The 24,686-nt window shown below is 45.0% G+C and overlaps 1 long non-coding RNA gene across 2 annotated transcripts; it reads right to left on the bottom strand.

Moving 5' to 3' along the window:
* Positions 1-253: 253 nt before the first annotated feature.
* On the bottom strand, positions 254-24,686 carry LOC108497570. Of its 2 annotated transcripts, none has more exons than XR_001874883.1 (4): positions 24,531-24,685; positions 19,707-19,806; positions 3,355-3,430; positions 254-493 (listed from the first exon to the last, which is right to left on the bottom strand). It is a non-coding gene; the product is annotated as an uncharacterized LOC108497570 (long non-coding RNA). The 2 variants fall into 2 exon arrangements; XR_001874884.1 differs by lacking the exon at positions 254-493 and adding an exon at positions 724-1,315 and having other exon boundaries at positions 24,531-24,686.

Below are 24,686 nucleotides of genomic sequence, written 5' to 3'. Positions count from 1 at the left end.
GCTGACACTACAATGAGCATTTGTGGGATTTGTTGTGATGACTGAAAACAGGTACCTGAAGGTGGAGATGATTTAGATGTGTCCTGTTCTTTCCCCCCTCACAGAAGGGACACAACTCTTGTGCTTTTTTACCTCAGAGGAGTGGAAGTTGGACTGTCCGGCTCCCAGTTCTGAACTACAGAGGTAGAAGATGTTTCAAGAACAATACAGGAAAAACACTTTGGCATTTACATCAGCAAAAGAGCTCCTTGTGTTTCTCTGCTTTAAAAGAAAACTTGAACCTCAACTTGTTTTGTGAACAGGTTTTCCAAACTATTTCATGGAGAATGACTTCAGTAAATCAGGTGAGAGTTTGTTAAACGACCACTTAGAGCTGTCAGAGGCTTGATCTGTATCCCAGTAGCTCCAGGCAGGGAGTCCTGGAAAAGCTGAGTCCTTTCTAAGAAAACTTGGTTGTGTTCCTTCCTCCCACTGTGTTGCAGGCAGCTGCTGGCTGAAGATTGAGACATTTCAGAATTTATTCTGTGTCCTTCATCTTGGCTTTAAGGGATTTTACAAATGTGTTTGCAAAACACTTGAACCCACAGTACAGCAGCCTTTATCTATCAAGCAATGGCAGAAGCAATTTGGTATCCTTTTATCAACCTGCACCAGATTTGTCTCAATATCTGGCAAGGTAAATTTAGTATTAGTGAGCTCTGTAGTTATAAGTTAAATATTCTGAACTCCTGGGTGTAGTCAGTGAATTCTAAAACTGAAATATGAACTCTCTAGGAGCACTTCATTTGCCAGAAAATTCCAGGAAATAGCATTTTATATAGTGATTAAATTAAAGGTCTTGCACAAAACCAGTCTCTTACCAGAATATCAAGAAGGATGGAGGGTGTTTATTTTAAGTTTTGCTGTAAACTTTCCACTATTTCAAACCAGTTACTCTTCAAATGTGGATTTGAGGCTGGGCTCGGATTCTCCTCAGATTTGAGGCTAACCACACTTTTGAGGAAGTCAAAAAGCAGAAGAGGTAAAGAGCCCAATAAAACTGGGAGAGCCTTAACCCCAATTTGTGTAAATTAACACCATGTGTAATGTCACACCATTATAACTTTATGAGCTGGAAGTTACCCAAGTTTTATAGCCATTACAAAGTTCTGTAGCAGATCTCTGGTCCCCTCCTGCTATGCTCACAGAGGAGCAGCTCAAGCTGCCACTGACATTCCCTGTGTCCAGTGGGAGCTCGGAACTAGGAGGCTGCCTGGGCTTTGGGAGCACAGCAGCACAAAGACCATTAAGACTCTTCTTTGTTTCAGCCACTTCACTGGAATTGAAGAAAAGTGAAGTGAGTTTTCTGTCTTAAATCCACTCTGAGATCTGCAGGGTGGAGCAGCTGAGACCGAGCAGCAGTTTTTGGCACAGACATCGTTTTTGGACACATGCCAGCTCTGGGCAGCAGAAGGTGGGAGCTGCTGTGCCCTGTCACCCCCAGGGTGCTGAGGGCAGCCCCAGACAGGCACAGCAGCTGCTGTGATGCTTCTGTGTCGGGGTGTCACAGCCAGAGCTGTGCTGGTGAAGCCCTGTTCACACACAGACCTACCCTGGTGCCACATGGACACTTCCCTCACTTCCCCTGGCAGTGCTCCTCTCCTTCCATCCCCTCCCCTCCACCCTCGGGCACAGCCACTCAGCTCTCCCCAAAAATGAACAGGGATTTCGCAGCAGGGACAGACAGGCAGCTTTCCTAAACTCCCAGTTCTCTGTGCAGTCCATCACACACCAAAGCCACCCTTAACCTTAATCCTTTCCCTGCCCTGGGATTTCTGCTCAATCAAAACATTCCTGCAACATCATGTCAAAGATCTGCACCGAAGGTTTATTGCACGAGCTCCGAATCTTCCTGAAAGCTCCAGTGACGTTTCCTGCTGCCATCCCCTGTCCTGCAGTAACAGTTCTGTAGCAACAACTCACTTGACCCTTTGACACGTATTTTCAAGACAAACCTGAATATTCACCCTGTATTTTTATAGGAAAACTCTGTCATTCTTGCTACCAAGAAATTAGCAGGTGTCAAATATTCACTAGTACAGCTACAGGAAAGTTTCCCTTTGTGTAGCACACACATCTCATACAATGCTATGGTATTATTTCCATTTCTATCAGAACCAAAAGATTTCAGGAATATGTTGTGTGCACTGTCTCCAGTTTTGTAATAAAGAAGTTGATATTTGGATAAACAGGTTGGTATAACTAAGAGTGTTTTGTTCCTTTCATAACTAATTTGCCTCTCTGTAACCCCAGCTCATTTGTAGTGATCCATTACAATAACCTGCATTGCAGGGGCAGAGGCAGCAACCTGTTCTGTCTCTATTGCTTTATATTTTAATTTGACTTTATCTTTCATCATCAGTCCCACTAATAAATATGAAAAGGTTGTGTTCATTTATTTCTGCATCAGAAGAGCTTTGGTCTCCATGGTTACAGCCATGCAGCTTTACTTTCACCATAAGCTTGGCTTTTTTTTCCCTTCACAGACTTTGCAGTGGGTTCTCCATCTTGAGCTTTTCCACAGGCATTTTTAAAACAGGCATTTTTTTCCATTTCTCTGTATTGTACTGGATGCAAAGCCAATCACTGGAAAGGTACATCCCCTCCTCTGTTCCTTATTCAGAGAATTGAGGGGGTTTTGTTTCCCTAGGCCTCTTTTGAAGTAAAAACATTAAAAATGGCACAGAGATGAACTGTGCTACTCCTGGTCCTGGCTAAGTCACATCTGCATTCCACAGTTGCACATCCAAAGGTCCAGAAAGTGCAGAAGGTACAGAAAGTTTATTCATATCATTCAAGTTGTATTACACAACAGCTTGTAAAACACTACCCCTGTGTAATAAGGAGTGTAAAGAGTGTGCTGGTAGCTCCAGCCACGTGCAGTTTATTGAATTTTAAAATTTTGCCATTGACTTCACATCCTCTACAGTCTGAGCATTTGTGGAGCTGGCAGTGTTGGCACATGACTGGCAGGTTTAACGGGCTGCACTAGAGCACTTGTGAACCCTCTGATCATTTTAAATTTGAAAACATGAGGGTAAACCAAAGTGAGCTTTTGTACATTGCCTTCACTGGTTTTGGAAGCTCATCACCTAAGTGCAAACTCCTGTGATGTAATCCCAGAATAAACATTTCATCTCCACAGAGCTACAACAGGATCAGTAATCTTTGCCTTCCCTCAGCTGCCAGGCAAAGACCTGAGATGAAATACAGTCGTAATGTCCTGAAGTACAAACAGCTGAGAATAATCCCAGGCACCTTTCCTAGAAACCTTTTGGTTATCAAAGCTTAATTATTTGGATACTTGGTACTTACATAGTCCACAGGAAAATAGTCTTCAGTTCAGTGGAGTTCTGGCAGGTCATAGGGGTAAGCTGCTGGCAGAGGATGTCTGTGGAACAAGAACAAGGCAGAAATTCATCTTATTGCTCAAGAACAGGAAATAATACTTGAGGGGATTGACTGGTAAAAGAGACAAGAGGGGGGTAGAATCATCATCTCAGGCTGAAGTTGCTCTCCAATAGTAATAACTGCCTTTGTAACCAATACTGAAAATGTGAAGTTGTTTACTTTCACACCTGATTCTACAGACTTTTGCTGGGTTAATATTGAACAGATAAAAATAGAGTAGAACACAGGGGAAATTAGTTTTAAAGCACAGAGAAATGCAAATGAATCCGTACCACTGGAAAATACTGACTAAGAAGAAATACAGAAAGGGATTTGGGTTTGCTCCTGGGGTTTTGAAGAACTCAAATAATTGATTAATCTTGAATTGAGGAGATGAAATCATTTTTTCTGTGGTGCAGCAATCCAAACCTCTAGCTAAAATCCCAGTCTCAATGGAAAAGGAAGAGCCTGTCTTTCCCATGAGTCTGATGCTCTCCAGGCTCTAAACTTCACCTCTTTCCAGAGGGTAGTTTGCTATTTAAAGGTAATCCTCCCATTAATTTGTATTTAATTCTCACTCGTGTGTTTCAAGCCGTGTGTCTGCTTACAAAAGTTTCTTGAGCATCCATTGTTAATTCTTGGGAATAGACCCCGGCTCTGCACATTCACCGAGGCCTAATTAAATAGAAAATATTCATTTATCCTGGGATCTGGTACTGGCTCCTGGAGCTGTGCTCACACAGCACGGGCAGGACGGACAGGGGTCCCGCTCACACAGCACGAAGCAAACCCGAAGCAGAGCAGCTGCGAGAACAGCCAGCTGTAACAATTCACGGTGGAACACGAACATTGTCTGTATTTTACCCGAAATAAAAGTAGGGAGAAAGGAAAGTTAATGGTCACTCCGATATTCCAAGGAAAATAATCTGTCCCCCATTTCTAGGGCAGCACTGCCAGTGTTCATACCAGGAGAAAACAAGGCAGAAATAGTGCTGTGAATTGCAGTAATTAAGCTTAACGATCTGGGAGCCAATCTGTTTGCAGAAAGCCCTGCCCAGGGCAATCCACCTTCACTACGGACACAGCCTCTCAAACCAGCTTTAAAATAGGCTCCGGATTTCCCGCTCTGGTTCGTAACCAGCTACTTTAGAACTATTAGCACTTACTATCGAAAATTCCTCCTAACAAAGGATGCCACAATTGCAATGAGAATGTACTGATTTCTTTTGAGATCCCTGCTGTAGTAAATCTGATGCTTTGGTGAATAATACCTTGTTATTTTTATAGTATTACAGGTATTTTGACTCACAGGCACACCTGCCTCTCTGACTGCAGATACCATATGCTTTCTCTATACTGTCTTGACATGGGTAATTTTTGGGGTGACTTCCTGTAACTGTACCTTAAACACTTCCAAAAGTGACTCCTCCTGGTTTATGTCCAACCACACCAAACTTTCATCGAGGAACTCTTTTGTTACCAGCTTATGTTAAAGGAACTATTTCACTCGTTGCCTGGAGTACAGCTGCTGAACCACTGGGAAGTGAGAGGCAAAGCCCCCAATCCACGTAATGTGACTGTTTTCCAAGGAAGGGGTCCAAGGAAAGCTTTTCCACAGTGGCACAGATGCCATCCAGGTTTAAACAACAGGGGCAAGAGGAACCTCTGTGCTGTGCACATCACACAGGCTGCACATGAAATAATTCCTTTGTGGGCAGGGTGCTGGGAAACTCAAAGGAAAGGTGATGTGGTTGTCTGCTAAGAGGGGGAAGGGGGGAAGAGGGAGAAAGTATCTTGAAATTCCAAAGCATCTTGAAGTCATCACAAGAGAAAGGTTTAAGTAGAAGCAAATAGCTTTTCACCTCTAGATCACTCGATTCCTGTGAGTCACCATCTAACAAAGGCCAGATCACAGCCCTCTGCTGGAATCAGATCTCTGTTGAGCTGCCCTATACCCGCGGATTCTATTACTTTAAAGATCCAACAATGAGGGAATAAACTGAGGAAATAAAGATTAAAGGAATTACAGAGGAATTTAGCATTTGCAAGGCAGTAAGGCATGTTCAGATGAGGCCTGATCAAATAGTAGTAATGAAAGGATTAAAACATTTGCGAGAGCTTTTGAAAAATCAAGTCCACACAACTCTGCACTTGCAGGCAAATAAAAGCACTGGCATGTAGAATCATGCCTGGAAGATTAAAACTTCTGGTGGCAGCTGTAGAGACTTCAGTCAGCTGCATTTGAACAGGCAGCCGAGTTATCCAGGGACACAAACTGTGTCACACCGTCGGAGGCACTAAAAGCACCCTTGGGAAAGGCAGTTTGAAGCCCCCAAGAGCCAGACCCCGGCAAACACGGAGCAGGGAGACAATGACCCAATTAAGAGCAGGTTACTCTGACAGCTGCAACCCAGCATCAGAACAGCAAAGCTGGGTCAAAAGGTGGTCACTTCCAGGTTGTGTCACACCCAGCAAACAGCTTGATTCACAGTCAGTCAGATTGTACCTTCGGCTGAAGGGAAATAACTGCTGGGCTGAGAGGGGGTGCCTGCTCAGTATCAGTTCCACAGCCAGGCTCGAGTCAGCTCACACAGCAGCACCACATTTAAGGCAAGTGCTCCAAGAACTGCTGATGTGGACACAGAAAATCGTTTCCCTTCCATCCAAGTTTCAACAAGATGGTCCAGAAATCTACCTTAGTACTGATTTTATAAGGCAGATGGAGGGCATCTTCCCTCAGGGACCATTAGCCCAGCCCAGAGTTCATCCATCTGTCCCTGTCCATTTTCTTTCCAAAGGGCTCCCAAACAGCTCAGAACAGGCAGTGCTTCCCCTGGGAAGCAGCTGGGGCAGCACAGGAGGTCTGGGCTCTCAGTGGGGCAGGGCTGGTACAGCCCTTGAGTTCCCCACCTGAAAGGTTTGCCATCACCAGGAGGATTTCTGACCCTATTGCAAGCAGGATGGTTATCCAGGCTATTTACAGCTAAAACACAGAGCTACTTCCACAGACAGAGGGAAGAGTAGATTACCTGAGAAAAGGGGGAGGGATATTATTTCATGCAGAAAAACCAAGCTGCCCTTCCACATTCTGTGTCCCTGAAAAATTGGACTTTCATTCTGACTCTGACAGGGATCATTCCAGATCCCCCTCCCCCCCAAAAAAAAAAAATAAAATAAAAGTCTCCTTTCAGGCTACCAGATGTACAGCCTTGGTAATTCAGCAGTAACTGTCCTGGGGTATTTATCCCTCTGAACTCAGCTCTGGATCAACCCTGCCTCTTCGAAGCCAGGAAAGGAACAACAATTAAATATTTCAATCTCCTCTGCTGGACTGTGGTGATGACTTTGCCTGAAATACTATTCCCGTTCCCAGAGCTCCCGAATCCATGTCTCTCACACCTGCTGCCTACCACCTGAAGCAGCACTAATGCACCTTTCCCTTGACACCAATAAACAAATTTGCTCCAGTTAGTTTACAGGGAAGGCCTGCCAAGCTTTCTGGAGTGGATCAGCACGGCTGCAGGGACCCAAAGAAAGCAATGCAGCTCAAGGAGCACCTCTCCACAGAGACCTGCAACACACATCTGAACTCTGCTATCAAAGGGGATTCTCAGCTCTCTGGCAATAATTATTTTTCAGCTCTGATCATTCTTGCAGGTATTAAAATCAATACCTAGACTGACTGTAGTAATCAAAACAGAGCAAAAGCTGAAACCTCTTTCTTTGGCAGCTCCAAAATCAAGCAAACTTCATTTTTTTTCCAGCAAAACATAAAAAATTATTATTTGGATTCCTCTCAGTCTTGATTTTTAGTATAGTTTATATAACAATGGTAAAATAATTTTCATTTCTACTAAAAGAGATATCCACTACTGCCACATCAGAGACCACTTTTGCTCAGGCTGCCTTCCATCGTCATCCTTATCTCCCAGTTTGGGGCTACCAATCCCACTGTACCAAGAAAATAAACCTGAGCTCTTCTGGTAGCCTGTGCTGAGTGACCATGGCACTGAGGATGTAACACAGCACGGGAAGAAACCCTCAGTGTAAAACCAGTGCTGGGGCTCATCCTCAGCCAACCAGCCCAACTTCTCAGAAGCTTCTTAACCAGCCGCAAGGAATGACCTTTTAATTGGCAACTCCAAACCAGGCTGGAGATTGAAGATAACCTAACACCAGCCCTACAAACTCATCTGCACCTTGGGAGGCAGAGAGGTGGCACAGCACATCCCAGGGGACGGCAAGTCCCAGCAGAGCCCGGATTTGCATCAGGGGAATTCTCGCAGCGCCTGCAGTGCTGGTTAAAACCTCAGCGCCTCCAGCTGTGCTCCCCATTCCTCCCCCGAGGGGACTTTTCTCTCCATCACGGGAGGAAGTGTGTCACCACATCAGAGCCAGCCTGGCCCAGCACCTCAAACCCCTGAGGAGGGCAGGTTTGTACAAATGAGCCAAAACTATTCATTGCAAAAGCCAGAGTATGGGTGGAAATTCTCCTCTTCAGGACAGAAGTTCCTGTCCTAAGGCAAACACAGCAATGTCAAACCACGCCAGTTCTCAGAACACAAGTTTTGGAGCTCAATTTCTGCCTACCTCCTACACCAGTTATACTTTACCCAGCACTCCTTACAGGAGTCGGGTTCCACTCTCCATAGGAGCAGCTTTACTATCTCAGCCAGGTAAGGAAATCAAACTACCTCTCTGCAAGCCCAAAATGTGACTGAATGGGGAGCACAAGCTGCAGAACTTTCTTCCTGAAGAAATACAGAAGTCTTTTCCTTTCTGTTGTTCCAAACATTCTGTTCAAGCACTTCAAGCAAAGCGAATTCCCTGCAAGCTCCAGAAAGCATCACATAGACCCCTTTGGCTGAAATTGGCCATTCATGACAACCTTTCACTTATATATATAATTTCCCAAAGAGAAGGATAAATCAGGCTTCCCTTTGTGAAGCACAATACGATGAAAATATATAAAGACTGCCAAACAGTTATTTTTATTTCATAAATAATAATGAGATACATAAAGTCTAGAGAGAATTTAGAAAAACACAGGAAAAAATCCAACAGTGTGCCCTTTTTTCACCTTCAATCTCTTCAGCAAAGACGTGTTCAGCAGCTGCAATAATGATCTGCACAGATCAATAATCTTGCTGAAGCCATGGGAAGGTACAGCTTATTGGCTGTTTGGTAAGGAGACAGAAAACAAGGATGCAGCAGCTCTTCTCCTGCCACAAGAGTGTGGGACATAGAGAAGTGACAGCTTTCAAAACCTCACTGCAAAATGTGCTCTGAGTGCACAGCCCAAGACCTTGTGCTTAGACCTGTCACCCACCATGTTTTCTGCTCTTCAGTGATGGATTTAGCTTCTAACTAATAGAATCATTTTCCCAATATGCTCTTGCCAGAAGGAGCACGTCCTTTAAAAAAGCAAGTCTGGATGTGTTTTCTTGCCATTTGTGGTTGGTCTGACAGTCTGTGTCTGCAAGGCTTCCTAAGGCAGATTGCCCAGCTTGGGCAGGCTCAGCCTCTCAGTTGCCTCCCGTGTTGATATTCAGAAAAGCCAAAAGGGAATAGGAGAGAACGAAGGAATGAGGCAAACCAAGGTAAATAATGATAGTGTACTGAGCATTTCCACCTGCAGAAGCACCACGGGCAGAAACCCTCCCAGCACCCCTCTGACACAGCTGTTCTCATTCTACCTCTTAGAGAACTCTGTGCATCCTTTGCCCTGGTTTTTATTGTCAGGTCCGCTCCCAGAATTCCCAGATCCCTGTTTAGTGGCACAGCCAAAGGAGTGCCTAAGACAGGGGGAGATCCAAACAGGCACTATTACAGCAAGCTGGTTAAAAAAAGCAAAAAAAACCCCAACCTCTAACAAAGCCTTTGGGACCAGACAGATGCACTTGGGGATGCTAAAGCTGCTGGTTCACATCACCGTGAGGCTGCTGTCAGTCAGCTTAAGTGTCAGGGCAATCAGAGGAGGTTCTTCATGACTGGAAAAAAGCCAAATGTCATACCTGACTTCCAGAAGGCTGAGGAGCAGGATACAGGAATTTATCCAGGATGTTCAGCCTAACTTCAGTACTAATGAAAATAGGGAACAAAACCTTTTGGAATCCATTATCAGCACCTCAGAGAAAAAGAGGTGATTGGACAGTCAGCATAGACCTAGTAAGGGCAAACAGTGGTTAAAAGAGTCAATCTAGTTAACAGCTGGCAAGAAAGGAAGTCCTGGTGGTCCTCAGAGACAAGAAGCTGCCCCTGACTCAGCAGAGCCTCTGGCAGTATGGAGACAGAACATGCCCTGCTGTGGGACAGGCACAACCTACGGACTGGGGGGTCTGATCACGGTCCTCTAGCTTGGCATGAGACTCAGTCGAGTACCATGTCTGGTTTTGGGCTCCCCAGGACATGAAGGATTTGCAGAACTGACACACTGGGAGCAAGTCCAGCAAGAGGACAATCAGAGTGCTCAGGTTATGGATGTGATGAGGAGAGGCTGAGACAGCTGGTGCCTCCAGCCTGAAGAAGAGAAGGCAATGGGAACTGAAAGCACATGGCACCTTGGACAACCCAGCAGATACTGGAAATGTGGCAAAACTGGAAGTGTTAGATTTAGCCTGGCAAAATATTCAATATCCTAATGCTCATTGGGAAGGCATTCAGACAAAGACTGACACCCACCCACAAGTCATAGGAGATGGGAAATTACACTCAGCTTCCAAGAGTAATACAGCAGGAAGCGAAGATCAGTGAGGACTGGCTTGTGTGTGAACCTCTAGTGAGCAGCTGGAATGCTGTTCTGCAGTAGCCCAGGAAAAAATTTGCCCACAAATACAGGAATAGCCAGCATGCCTACACGGTCCAGCCAAAGCTGAGGAACTTGTTTCCAGCTGAGATCAACAGCTGACGCTTAGAGCATAAAAACAGGGCAAGTATGCAGCATTCCGGCCTGGAATGTTCCCCTTACCTATAGGAATTTGCAGCATATGGGTTCCTAGAAATAGAAAGGTAACTTCGCTAAATTACTTTGATCAAATTTAACATACATAAATCTTCTTTTAGTTACAACTACAACAGTGAGTTCCAACTCACCAGTCAATATTAAAGATGAAACCACAGATGTAGAGAGGGGCACAAGACAGTTTTGATTTTCTTTCTTTGTACTTTTCCTAATAGGTCCTAACTTTCAACGTTCTCTCTCTGTAACTGACCTGAAAGCTGAAGGTTTTTATGAGGCCATCTGGATTATTTCATTATCTCCTGCTTTAGTGAAAAATACTGGTTCAGAGAGCAGCACCACACACGTGAGGCTCCCTCACATCATCCCCATGTGCATCACATTTAATTTATTGACGCATCATTTTGGCTACAAGTTTCCCATTCTCAGTGTTGCAGCTCTCTGCAGCTGACATTCCCTTTTATGATCTCAAAATAATTATGTCAACAAGCCTTCTCATCCCATTGTATCCCTCATTTTCTAAATCCTTTGTGAACACTGAACAGCCTGCTGGAGACACAGCCAGCACCTGAAAGACTTCTTCCCCAGCCTCTTGCTCAGGAGCACGTAAAATCTTTGGGATCCCAAGAGGATGAAGGAGCCAACACTGCACTTTTACACTTTGCAGGCCTGCCATGGAACATATGTGAATATGTGACTTTTAGCAACCTGGCATGAGCACATCCACAGTGTTTAAGCTGGGGGAGAATCAACCCAAAATGAAAATAAAAGTACTGATAGTCCCACCCTTGATACAAGCCTCTGTTTCTTTCTTCTGTAAAAAGAAATACTGTTTTGTCTTAGTAACAACGGATAGCAAAAATTGTTTACAGTCTGGAAATTATCGTAATAGTTTTGCAATCCCTCAGGGTCCTGCTACAGGGAGTGAGCTGAGCCCCGGTTGAACCCGGGGCAGATCCTCCCCCCCGCACACGTTCCCCGCAGACTGTCCTGCATTTGTGTTCCTGGCGAACCAGAGCAGCCTGGGAAATTCTCGCAGGTCGGGCTGCCCAGGCAGGCGCAGCCCAGCAGGGAACTCGCACCAGTCGCAGAGTCACTGCGAAATCATCCCCAGCAGAGCCGGTCCCGGCCGCGCGTCCTGCAGCATTTCGCCGCCCCGCTGAAGTACAGAACCAAGGGCAAACGCGCCGTTCTCAGACCGGTTTTCCCCCAAGCCATATTTACACATGGACTCTGCGACAAAAATGAATGCTACTGAAGCCCAAAAATACCTGCACTGAATATAAATATATTATGAAATAGCTTTAAACTCTGCCCTAAAGCACTTCCTGATTGGCTGCCGATGATGTCACACAGCCCCAAAGCCCAATAAAGGGGCCGGGCTAGCGGGGCTCGGTCCGGTGTGTGCCCTGCCCGCGGCAGGAGCGAGGCACTAGAACCGCACCAGAACCGCACCATCACTGCTCTGTAACCACACCACACCTGCTCCATAACCACACTGGAACTGCACCGGCACAGCACAATAACCCACCATCACTGCACCATAACCACACCTCACTGTAACCACCCGTAACCTCACCACAGCCGCACGTTCCCTCAGGGCGCCCTGCGGGGCTGGCTGTGCTCACAGACAGACCCCAACGCGCTGAACTGAGCATTGTTTGCTTGGAGAGAAGCTTCATAAAGGGTACAGTAAATCACTGTCAGGTTTTAGGTATTAAAGATACACTTGTGCATATTCAGAGCAATTAGTCTGGTCTTTCCTAGCACTTGTGACCTTACATTTCAAGTCAAAGGTGAGCTAAGTATGGTCCCCTGTCCTTTCTCAAGAGGAACTTGGCCTTCAGTCCTGTTTGAACAAACTGCCATAAGTGAGTAGGAACATTTTGCACAAGCTCTAACAAGACTAAAATCTACAATTTTACAAAACTCGAAAACTAATGCCAGAAATATCAAATAAGCCTTTAAAACATCCTATATTGACACCAATTGCTCATACAGTAAAATATGTTAACTCTTCCTGTGCCCTCAGGTTTACAGGTTGCCTGACAAGGAAGCCTGGTTCGCAGTTTAGGTAGTTCTTGCAAACGGAGCATTCCATGCAGAGGGAAACTTGCTGTGTAAAATACCAAGTGGGTGTGATGTTTAATTACCATCAAGCAGTGTTTGTTTCTTACTATGAATATGATTCCTGGAGCTGGCTCAGTTTCAGATGTTATGAGAGCATGTGTAGTAAGGAATCTTATGCATGAACTGAAAACGTTCTGAACTCGGTCACCGTATTTCTAGGCCATTTTTCTGACAGGAGGGGTTAATTCATATACAGCAGCCCACTGAATAGCTAGCACTCATACTTTCAAAGCACGAGCAGAAGGAAACCACAGAGAAATATGAAAATGTTTCCTGATTTGCTACATAGTACTTTGTTTTTCAAATCCTTGTCGAAGGTTTAGGAACATTCAATAGAATTTAAACCACATGGTCAAATATGGAGCAGCCATAAGGTGTATGGTGCTCAAAGTCCAGTATAGAATCACAGAACGGTCTGGGTTAGAAGGGACCTTAAAGAGCATCCAACTCCACCCCTTGCCATGGGCAGGGGCACCTTGCACTAGCCCAGGTTGCTCCAAGCCCCGTCCAACCTGGCCTTGGACACTTCCAGGGGTGGGGCAGCCACAGCTTCTCTGGGCAACCTGTGCCAGGGCCTCCCCACCCTCACAGGGAAGAGTTTCTTCCCAATATCCCATCTAATCCTGCCCTGTGGCAGTGGGAAGGCATTCCCCCTTATCCTGTCACTCCAGGCCATTGTACATAGTCCCTCTCCATCTGTCTTGTAGGCTCCCTTCCGGGAAAGGCTGTGTGTTTCTGTCCACTGTTGCTCCTTCTGGCTCTCTTTGCAGTTTCATATTAATGGCAAAAATGCTGAAATCAGTCAAAGGAAAAAAAAATCCACAAACTCAGTGTCTAGAAACCTCCTGCTTTCCTCGATTACTCCTAAAAGATCCCTTGACTGCTGAACCCAGCACATACCATTGGATATTTCAAGTGGAACAAATCCATTACCACGTAAACACTACTAGAATTGGGAGCCAGTGCCAGCCCCAGCTCCCTGTTCCCTGTTCCCGACTCCAGGCAGAGCTGCAGTCCGTGTGTTCACACTCGCCATCTGCTCGGCTGCGTTTTTTACCACAAGGAAAAAATGTGACTGCTGAGTAAAGACTCTTCAAAAACGAAAGGGGAGAAACCTGACCTCGCTGAGCCATAAACCGCGGGGTTATTTTGATTTCCCTCACACCCGCACGCACGCACTCGCTCTGTCTCGCTGCTCAAACCAAAAGCACCTGTGCAAAACAGCCTTTTCAGCTATTGTTGCCTTGGAATGGCGACACTGGGTAAATCAGGAAGGAAAAGGCAGTGCCCGTGGGTGTGTGTGTGCGGGAGCGAGGGAGCCGCGCGGGGAGAGGCGGGGCAGGGCCGTGCTGGCGGGCGGGGCGCAGGGATGCGCAGGGATGCGCAGGGATGATCGGGGATGATCGGGGATGTGCAGGGATGCGCAGGGATGATCGGGGATGATCGGGGATGCGCGGGTGCCCGCGGGTCCGCAGGGAGCCACTGCTCGGCGCGGCACTCGGAGGCTGCGGAGCAGCAAAGCGCCTTCTCCACAGCACCACGGCACCAACCCAGAGCGCCCGAGGCCACGGAAAAGGGACCGGCCGGCAGGGATGAGGCCGGTGATGGAACGTGCTCCGTTTTGACAAACAGGCAATGGTTAAACTCATTTTTTTCAAAATTCAGCTTGAAAATAAAACCCACTTACTTCTTACCCCCTGGAAAACTAGGGAATGTCAACATTTTGCCCCAAAGTTGTGCCTGGGACTTAGGGGATGCCAAGACAAGATGGTAGAAGCTTTGTTTTAGCTTTGACCAAGGTGGTGTTTCATTTGACATTCAGTGTGTCCTTCTGAAAAAAAAGGACACTAGCAGGACAAATTCACGCCACAAATATTTGAACAAAAGGTATTCTTTATAGTGAAAAACCCCTCATATGTTCCCAGATCCTTCATGCTCCAAACTTGAGCCATTTTACTTCCAGTCGAGCTCTTCACTCTGAACAAAGGAGCTCAGGTGTTTCTTGAACTCACTTTGCATTTCCAACACCTCACTCACTCCCACATTAATGAAACCCATATGGTTAAGTATCACTACCCTCCATTCCTTCCTTACTGCCCTTTTCCAGATACTTGAATTCACTTTATGAGTAGTTTTCCCTGTACTACAAAGAGTTGCAGAGATTTTATTAACCCCTTTCACAATTTTGAAGACTACTCTAAAATTGCTTATTTACTTGAGACCGTTTTGACACGAGGAACCAGACGAGTGTCTCCTCTGCAACATTCAAGTTCCTATTTTCAAAAGTATATTGGTCCAAGATCACCCCTTTTACAGCCTCCCACTTAAGAGCTACTTCAAGAATTAACGTGGCAGACTGCATACATTAAACTGGAAGCTCAAAGACAGAACAGCTTGCATGAAGACAGTTGCAGTGATTTTCAACCCCCGTTGATCCCCAAGTGTAAATTATGAACTTTTTTTTTTAAAGAAAAATGTTTATAAACAGATAATATTTTTAAAGGTTAATTTTTTTCTTTTTCTGTGCAGAATAGGAACAAAATAAACACAGAAGTTTTTGCTTTTGTCACACTGAGACCACAATTTCCACAGACATTCCTCTGGTGGGACACTGTTCCAAAAGTATATATTGCATGGTTGCAGCACTAAGTGGAAGAGCATAATGTGCTGTGGAGTCAATAACCCACAGAAATTTGGTAAAACAAAGTTCCCAACAAGGTCACCACAACTATGGCTGGCAAGAACATAAATTCTCAGTGTATAGAAGTCCATTTGAGATCTTTAACCCCAAACATCATGCAATCTGCAGGGTGTTTCTTCATCTAATTTAACTAGAATTTTACATTCAGCTAGAATTTAACGGGTAGCTGGTAGAGCATAAACTGAGAAAAATAGCATAACCAAGGAAACCCTGAAACAGGGAACAGAGTCATCCATTTCTAGTAAGGGAACTGCAATATTTTGGGAAACGTGGTTAATGTCTCTTAACACCAGCTGTACAAACAGCACCTGTAACAAAGCAACTGGGATGCTGCCAGAAAAATCCAGGCAGGTGATTCTGCTGAGAAAGGGACCCAAGAACATCTTTCCCAGCACATGCCCTGCTGGCCCTGGGGTGCTCATGCCAGAGACACAGCAGCCAAGGTTTAGCTTTTATTCTTTTGTTGCTTTGGGGTTTTTACGAGCTGACAGCAGCACAGCCCAGGTTTATGAACAGGAGCCCTGATGGGTGAGTATTTCACACGTGTTGTTGTTTCGTAACACTGAGCACACCCAGCCCTGTCTGACAGTATAAATACAGCACAGAGCTCGTAGGGACAGAATTGCAAGCACAGACAGGGAAGCTGACCCAGCTGCAGCCATCCCCATTGCCTAGGCAGCCACATGCAGGCACTTCCATCCCTACAGCAGGAGTGCAGGAACGTGAAAAGGGAGGTGAGGAGACGCTCCTGCCATTGACTGGTGCCAGCCAATACCTGCTCTGTGAGTAATTCACTCTAACTCTGCACGGGGAATGTTATGTAAAACGCTGCTGAAGGAAGATGTTTCCCTGCCTTCCCAGAGCCCAGTGACCGTGCACTGCAGAGAGCATTTCGAGCTGAACTAACCAATAGTCCCTGGCACTGACTCAGAGGAGGAGCTCTGGTTCCTGCTCGCTGGCACAGATCAGACCAGTTTACAGAAAGGCAGCATTTTACAGATCTTTACATATGTAGCCAGAAACCTTTGTCACTGAGATGCAATTATAGCTTGAAGACAATTCCTATGACAGAGAAGTGATGAGAGCACTAATGAAGGTGCCTTTCTGACAAATCAAGTTTTTCCTAAGTGTTTTTATTCATTCATTTGATCTCAGTACTGGAATTTTGCAACAGGAATTGGCTCAATCTCTTTCAAAACATAAAGGGCCTAATCCCTCCCATTAGAGAACAGGAAGTCAGAAGCCAATCTTAGCACTGATTAAAAAAGGGAATCTGGATTGTTATTTCAACTTCTTTGCTGCACATAAATGAGAAAATGGTTTTTTTTTTCTGCTGCCATTGCAGCACAATGGCTCAATTAAAAGCTGATTTCCCCCCAGAGTGGCACCTGTTTATACAAGAGCCCCTTTGCCCCAACTCTCCCAGAGAGCAGCAGTGACACTGCCACGTCCCCCCATGGCTGTGTCTGTAACTCAGCACAGGAGCTGCATGTAGGTGTCACTGTGCTGTCCTGCTCTGCACAGTCTGACAAGGACATGTCTTACAATATCTAGTGCAAAGACATTTTACACCTGCTCTAAGTACAGTCCAACAGAACTGGTTCACGTGGGAATAGGCTGTATTTTGTATTTTGACTTCTGCTCATGCCCACTTAAAAACTGCAAACTGTCTCAGCGTTGTGACAGCTGAAATCTTGACTTCTGGGCCTGCAGCATCCCCTCCCTGAATGTTCCCATTTTCAAGTGTTCATTTTCTCAACACAGAACCAGTGTGACCTTTTTGGGGCTGCCAAAGCAGTTAATGCATCAGTCCAAGTCAGAAAGGGACTGGATTAACTTCAAGCAGAGCTGCAGGTAAAATAAGCTGAACATACCCCCAAAGTCCTTAACATCAAATATTTTAGCACGCACCAGATTTTTTTATTTTCCCCATTATTAAGAAAATGGCTTGTAGCATTCAGCACTTGAAAATTAATGAGTTTTAAATATGAACATAGTACACCCCCAGTTTTGAAATACTCTGCTCTATTTTCTCTCCTCTCATCTTTCCCATCTGCTCTGGCTGAGTATTAATTTAACAAATATTTTTCTTCAAGGCTGTCAGAAAAATCTCGTAGCACTTTGGAAACACCAAACATTATCTTGTGAGGTAAATTAGGACACAAAGAAGTAGCGTGACATATATGTGATCACACATTGTCAGCGGCAAAGACAGTAACAGAAATTCCAATATGTGCTGCTTTGGAGTCCTCGAGAAGAGGAACTGCTAATATATAGCAAAGAGTGAGGCTGACACCTACATCAAGTTACATTTGAAGGCTGATCTGCAAAAGTTAAAAAATGCAAAGTCTCAGTATAGGAAAGATTTCTTATTCCCATGATTTATTTTTGATAAGACACAGTTTGATGTCTTCTACGCAGAGCAAAACAAACTCTACACAGCTCCTTACTCCTGAGCTTTCTTCTCTCTGAGAATCAATCCCCTATCAGTCTATGGAGACTGCAGCCAGAAGGCTGGGATTCCACATCCACACTTTACACCAGCAGCCACTGGAAAGGACTTAAGTACAGGTCTCTCAGTCTAACTCATCAATAATTTCTGCTCATTACTGAGCTCAGCTGAACCAATAAAGTAACACAGAGAATGCTCCATATTCCACTATCAATTTTCCACTTCAATTTCTGAGACTCTACCCCAGGTACCAGGAAAAACCATTAGCCAGCACCTCAGCCCAGACAAGACAGCAAACCCCACCTCAGATAAGCAGCTGTTGTTGTAGAGATTACAACATCAGGAGAAAGAAATCTTCTTTCTCCTCACAGAGGAGAAAGCCTCCAGAAAAGTTATCTAACAAATGTGCACTTTTTCTCCAAAAGAGATTTTTTTGGAGGTTATGATTTTATAAGCCTTTCCCTGCAATTATACAAGGGTTAAAAATTACGCTAAAAATAAATATTTGACAAGATTTTCAGCCAATGACATTGAAAGAAAATTTCTAGCTTTAAGAAAATGCCAGCTATCACAAGCTGCAAAACAGCAAGGGTTGCTAACGTTCAGCTTTCTTCCATTGGGAGATACTGGTGTTTTCTTTAAACTCCACACGCTGAAGTTTTCTAAAATAGATTTCCTGTCCTTTCTCTAAGATTGCTGCACCCCATTCAGCCAGGGCACAGATAACATCTTTGAATAGAAAGATTTGAAATCACAGTTTCTCCCATACAAAGTTCAAGCTTTACAGCAGAAAAGCTTTTCTCCCACAGAGCCGCAAACTTCACAAGAGAAAGTTCCTTCCTCTGCTCTGTTCCCTCTGGAGGTTTTATATTCTTAGAACCCGTCACACTTACCCAGGCATGTTTGTAATTTATATTTAGTACAAGGTCCTTTATTCTCAGCCCACCTCTGGATATTCCAAACACAAAGAGTGAATCCTGGTTACTCACTTTTCTCCTATGGATTAGATCCCTCTCCCAGCGTTACTGTGCACTGGAAGTGTTTATGAAACAAATCTCTGAATACCCAAAAAAACACAGTGAAAGATTAAAAAAAATTACAAGATTTTGAAATCTAATTGCAGAACACTGAGAAGGAGATTTCCCTTGCATTTAGAATGGCATCCTTGTTTAATTAGAAGAGGAAAAAATGTAGCTGAAATAAATACACACACTGTTCAGAGAGGGGCACTCAAACTTTTTTACCCTGTCTGATCAAGGCTATAGAGAGAAGATACCCAAGTTGGACACTATGATTACAATGGAAACTCACCTACAGATATTGTCAGGACAGTCTTAATTTTCCCGTGGCAAGAGATGCTGAAGGGGCACCTCTGCAATGACGTCCCACAGAACAGGGGGAAGGGATGGACAGCCGCAAAAGGATTTGGCACAACCACTTGGTTTCACTTCGAGTCAGTTAAAACCGGTTTTAAACATTACACAATTTCTCTGCTCATGTTTTCATTCACTCCTCCCAGAGGCACACTCGCCCTCAGCTGACACAAATGTTAGCACAGTGCTCACTAACCATGGGGAGGGCAGACAGCGAGTCACACTGCAACAAACACCAGAGCAGCCACAGCAGAACAGGGCAGCTCAGAGATCTCTGCTGTGGCATGAGACAACACCCAGCAATTTAAAATGGGTACATCTGCACTGCATGTGAGACTTGAATTTTTGGTTACAAATGGTTTCACACATACTCCTTCAGGTCACAGAACAGATTAACATTATTAGCATAATTATTAACATTGAAACCACAGCTAATGCTTTTCATCTACCATTTTTAATTGTAGAATCCACAGCAATAAATTACTCAGTGATGTTCCAAAACCATAAACACTTATATGTGCTGAACCATGGGTAAACACCCTGATTTAAAAACAAACACAAGACAGTAGAGGGCCATAAACATCTGAGTGCTCCATATAAAATCCTGGACAGTTAACCCATAAACATATAAAGAGAAGGATGTAAATTTTCTAGTGAACAAACCTCTAGTTTATCAACTTTGGCACAGATGTGGTTCCTCTCCAGCACCTTGTCTTTAATGAGTGGAATGGTCTCATCCAGAGTCTGACATATCACTTCTGATCTGCATGAAAAAAAAGTAACTCACATGAGGATGAAGCCTGAAGATAAACACTACACTGTTTTTTTCATGTGAATACTTCAAAATACACCTATTCAGAAAGTTATCACAAGGGCCTAATATAATAAACATTTTCTTTTGTTACCTACTACAACCAAGCCTGTTTCTGGCATCCACAGGAGAGCCTGAACCTTATCTGAAGTCCTGCCAAGAGTTGTATTAGCAAGAATTACCCAATTTCCTATATAACACCTGCCAGTGCTTTGTTCAGTGGCAGCAAGATACATCTCCAAACAGCACTGCAGCTCTTGTAATGTACAGGCCAAAAGTGATGGATAAGCCAAGAACTGAGAATAACTCTCTGAAGGGAAAGATAAAAGCAAAACCAAGAAAACCTCCCCAGAACACCCAAAAAGTTGTTCTAACCTGTAAAACAGGGCAGCAACACTGACAAGAGAAATGAGAGGCAGTAGAGCCCACTTCTGTACAAGCTTTCTTTCTCAGCTGCAGTGGAGTAGAGGAGGTCTTGGTTAAAGCTGTGCTATGATTTTCATGGACTTAAAGAATACAGAGGAATGAGGATCACTTCAGCTGAGATTTTTGTCCCAGTGACTGAGCTAGAAGATACTCTTCCCTTAACCTCATAGGAAAAAATAAAGATCTTTTAGCTAGAAAGGAGAGAACCTGGCATTGGGCTAATAGTGCAGGGAATTTTCTGGGCATTTTCAGATTTAATCTAGAAACCCATATAAAGCATAAATGACTGCTGTAGATTATTTAATCCATGGACCATGCTTTATAAACTCTAACAGGTACTTAGACATTTTACTGATGATCATATGTCTCATTTGTGTGTGGGGTTTTTTTAAGAAGTCATCTTTTAAAAACTAAGTATAAATGAAGCAATATACATATAAAATTACTCATAGTAAGATTTTATGGTACTTTTATTACCAGAATGAGTATATGCAGATCAAGTGTTTTTATAGTGCTCCAAGTGTTCTGCAATAGAAGATCAAACAGACATATCAAACAGTAGCAGCTTTCTACTGCAAACAAACCCATAGTGTCTCCTGCACTCCTGGTCTCAGCACTGCAGCCACCAAATGTACACTGGCCACCTCCCCAGCAGTGACATGACTGCAGCCCCAGACACTCCCTGGGACCTTCACAGTATGTCCCTTGTGTCCAACAGGATCTCTGTCAATGGAGCCACACTGATATTTCCCAGTGTAAAATAAAACACAGAATTAACACATAACAGAGGAGATGAAGCAGATGGATTCCAGGTTTGTTCTGTTGAATTCATTTGGGTCCATGGTGGGCAGAAAAACTCTCCTCTATCATAAAGAACACGTGAGGAACAGATTGGTCGTCTGAGGTCAGGTTCATATTCAGGCAAACAAATCCATGTTAAAATCTGAGCCTGGAATTTCCAGAGAGAAGGTACAAACTTACTTGCTTACACTGGTCTCAGAAAGGACCTGGAAAAAGCCACTCTTATCGTGAAATGCTACTGTAATGATTCTGATAACTAATGCAACTATGAACCAGAGTCTGGGGCAGAGCCAGAGCTCTGGTGCACAGAGCCAGTACAGAAACTACCACCACAATGTCAGAGCAGACATGGAACAAATTTAAACCATCTTTCTTCCAGGGTGAAAGAAAACGACCAATACAAGACACAAGAGAGCTGATCTGCCAGCAGCAGCCTGTGCTGAGGGGAAATGATATGCAAATATGATTCATGAAGAGCCGCTGTGCAGCAGTTTGCAGAACCACAGCGACAGCGAGTTCGAGAGGAGTCAGTGCATGACAAAGGAAAATTATTCTCTTGGTACAGCAGCCTCTCATGAGCCAGAGAGAGCAGGACTGCCCTGAACCCCCAACTATAAAACAAGATTTATTTCCCCTTGTGCAATGTATTTTACTTTATCTTACCACAGATTTAGTCAAGTGTTCAGCATAAGCACCAGAGCGTAGCAGTCCATGGGAAAAAAAGGATATTCCTCTTCCTAGACTTTACTAGGAAAGGAGGGAGGAGGGAAGGTTTGACTGAACTTGGTCTTCTAACTCAAATCACCAAGATCAAGCCCAGGGAGGTGGCAAACCAACAGCACTGATGTCAGTCTGGAGGCAGCACCAGCAGAGTAAGAATGATAAATGAGAACACAAACCAGGGCCAGCACGCTGATGCAGGGCAGGCTAAACCACTTAACCAAGCACAGATTTCTGTTGTTTTATACTTTATAGAAACTCTTATTTTTTCAGGAAAAGAAAAAAAAAAGTAGTGAAAGCCAAAAGTGAAAGACACTGTGCAAATCCTAGTTGCCACAGGGACTTTTTGGAAAGGATTTATCTATATTCTTTCTCAGTCTTGGATCCCATGTTAACATAAAAGGCTCATAAGAAAAAGTAAACCCTGTAAACTGAACAGCTCAGCAGTGAGAAGAGAGAAGAGGTTTGTTTGGAAGAGGTTGGTTTGTTTGGAAGTGAGCAAACCTCAGACATAGTGACCCAAAAAATCCCTCTTCCTCTCTTTTCACAGTGATGACACCAGGTTTCACACACAGGGCCTCAGGGAGCAGGTTCTGAAAGCACCATGAGACAAAGATGAGCCGTCAGCAGCTGCTCTGGGGAACCATCATAAAGCAGGATTTATAAGTATATCCTGGAGCAAGTTCTGCCCAAAGTTCAGTGGCTTGAGAACGACTCCCCTGTGGTTCTGTAACTGGTGAGTATGCTGGATGATCAAAACATGCATTAAAATAAAAAAAGTATCAATACAAGTAGATTTTGTATCTACCTGTAAATCCTCTTCAAGGACCAAGGGCCAGAGAAATGGAAACAGGGAATTTCCACACTAAACCAGCTGTACATGTCTGAGTAGGTATCTTTTCCAATCTTGCTTTAAGGTACACAAGAAGCACAAAGAACCCTATCTCAAAAGGTAACCAGCACTGACCCATGGAAACAACAGGAGAACAGCATATACAAGAGGCTGGGGTAGCAAAGGTTGGCAAGAGAAGAAGTCTCACAAGAGGTTTAAAAGCTCACAGGATCCATCTGAACAAGCCAACCACCTTCTCTACACCAGAGTCAGAAATGTGAGGTGCATGACTGGCCAATGGGAAAACGCATGAGGAACATAAAAAAAACTTAGCATAAGCTCCCAAACAGAAGAATGGAGTGAAGGAAGGTAATAGTAAATGAGACAGAACACAATCAGCAGTCAAGAGCTATTGATTCAAAGCCCTGGCTCTGAGCAGGTGATGCTGTATCACTGAAGCAATCACTACCTTTCAGGAACGAACTCAAGGGACTTTTGGCTGAAGAAACCAATCTCTTGTGTTCTACATTTTGCACAGACTAGATGTGCTGTACTAGAGAATCCAAAGACAAATGAAAAAATAGACTCTGAGGTTCACGTGCTCCTTTCCAGCTATTTTTGTCAAAAGATGAATGGAAAAAGAGCTGCTCCAGCAGCCACTAACACTGAGCCATTCTTACAAGGCAGCTCTTCTCTGAAGTCCCCTGCTAACCATGTGAGATGTGAGCAGCCAAGCTTTTGTTTCTTTCCACTCTATGTCATCTCCTCTGGAAGCAACAATGCCTCCTTTCCATGAGCAAGACATGCCCATGACAAAGCCAGAGACTGACAGAGGCTCGGATAGAAGTCGAAAATGGCTGAATAGCAACGCAGATCTCTTGCTCTGAATGCTTCACCCCCACAATTAGGCGGTGACAAAGGTGAAAATAATCAGTGTGCTACAAATGTTGTACCCCCCACTCAGCTACTCCACCAGGATGAACTTCTACCTCCCATTCTGACCACAGGCTCTTGGTGGGCACCACCACCTTGTGCCATTGGTGGCTGTGCCTGTTACCATAACACACACGAACCAGGCAGAGCCACTGTCTCTGAATGCTGGGGCAGCATCGGAACAGCCTCCTCCAAAGGCTTCCTAACACCATGAGGTACCGGAGACGCCCACGGAGAATGCTGGTTGTTTACAGAATCCCATAATAGTTGGGGTTGGAAGGGCCCTCTGGAGATCGTCCAGTCCAACCCCTCTACCAAGGCAGGGTCACCCAGAGCAGGTGACACAGGAACATGTCCTAGTGGGTTTGGAATGTCTCCAGAGAGGGAGACTCCATTTCAGCCCTGGGGAGCTGTTCTAAGGCTCTGCCACCCTCATGGGAAGAATTTCTTCCTCAAGTTGAGGTGGAACTTGTTGTGTTTTAGTTTATGGCCATTGCTCCTCATCCTGTCACCGGGCACCACCAAAAAGAGTCTGGCACCTGCCTTGGAGATATCACAGAATATCATGAGTTGGGAGGGACCCACAAGGATCATCCAGTCCAACTCCTGGCCCTGCACGGGACACCCCAACAATCCCACCCTGTCCATGAGAGCGTTGTCCAAACACTCCCTGAGCTCTGTCAGATTTGGGGCTGTGACCACTGCCCTGGGGAGCCTGTTCAGTGTCCAACCACCCTCTGGGGGAGAACAGTTTCCTGATATCCAGTCTAACCCTCCCCTGACACAACTTCAGGCCATTCAGGTCCTGTCTCCACAGAGCAGGAATGGGTGCTGTCCCTCCACTTCCCCTCGTGAGGAAGCCGCAGACCCCGGCGAGGTCCGACCTCAGCCTCCCCTTCTCCGGGCTGAACACACCGAGAGCCCTCAGCCGCTCCTCCTAAGGATGCTCTACACCCTCCCCTACCGTGGTTGCCCCCCGTGCTGTGTGTATTGGTGACTGCCCTCCCCGCTCTCCTCCCCGCGGGGGTGTGTTCGTGCCTCCCCTCCGTGTCCGCGGGTATCTGTGTGTGCCGGTGCCTCCCCTCTCGCCTCTCCCCTCAGACCCTCCCGCCCGTCCCCG

This window comes from Lepidothrix coronata, unplaced genomic scaffold (genome assembly GCF_001604755.1).
Source record: "Lepidothrix coronata isolate B3197 unplaced genomic scaffold, Lepidothrix_coronata-1.0 Scaffold49, whole genome shotgun sequence".
Lineage (NCBI taxonomy): Eukaryota > Metazoa > Chordata > Aves > Passeriformes > Pipridae > Lepidothrix > Lepidothrix coronata.
This window is presented reverse-complemented; position numbering and strand designations above follow the sequence as displayed.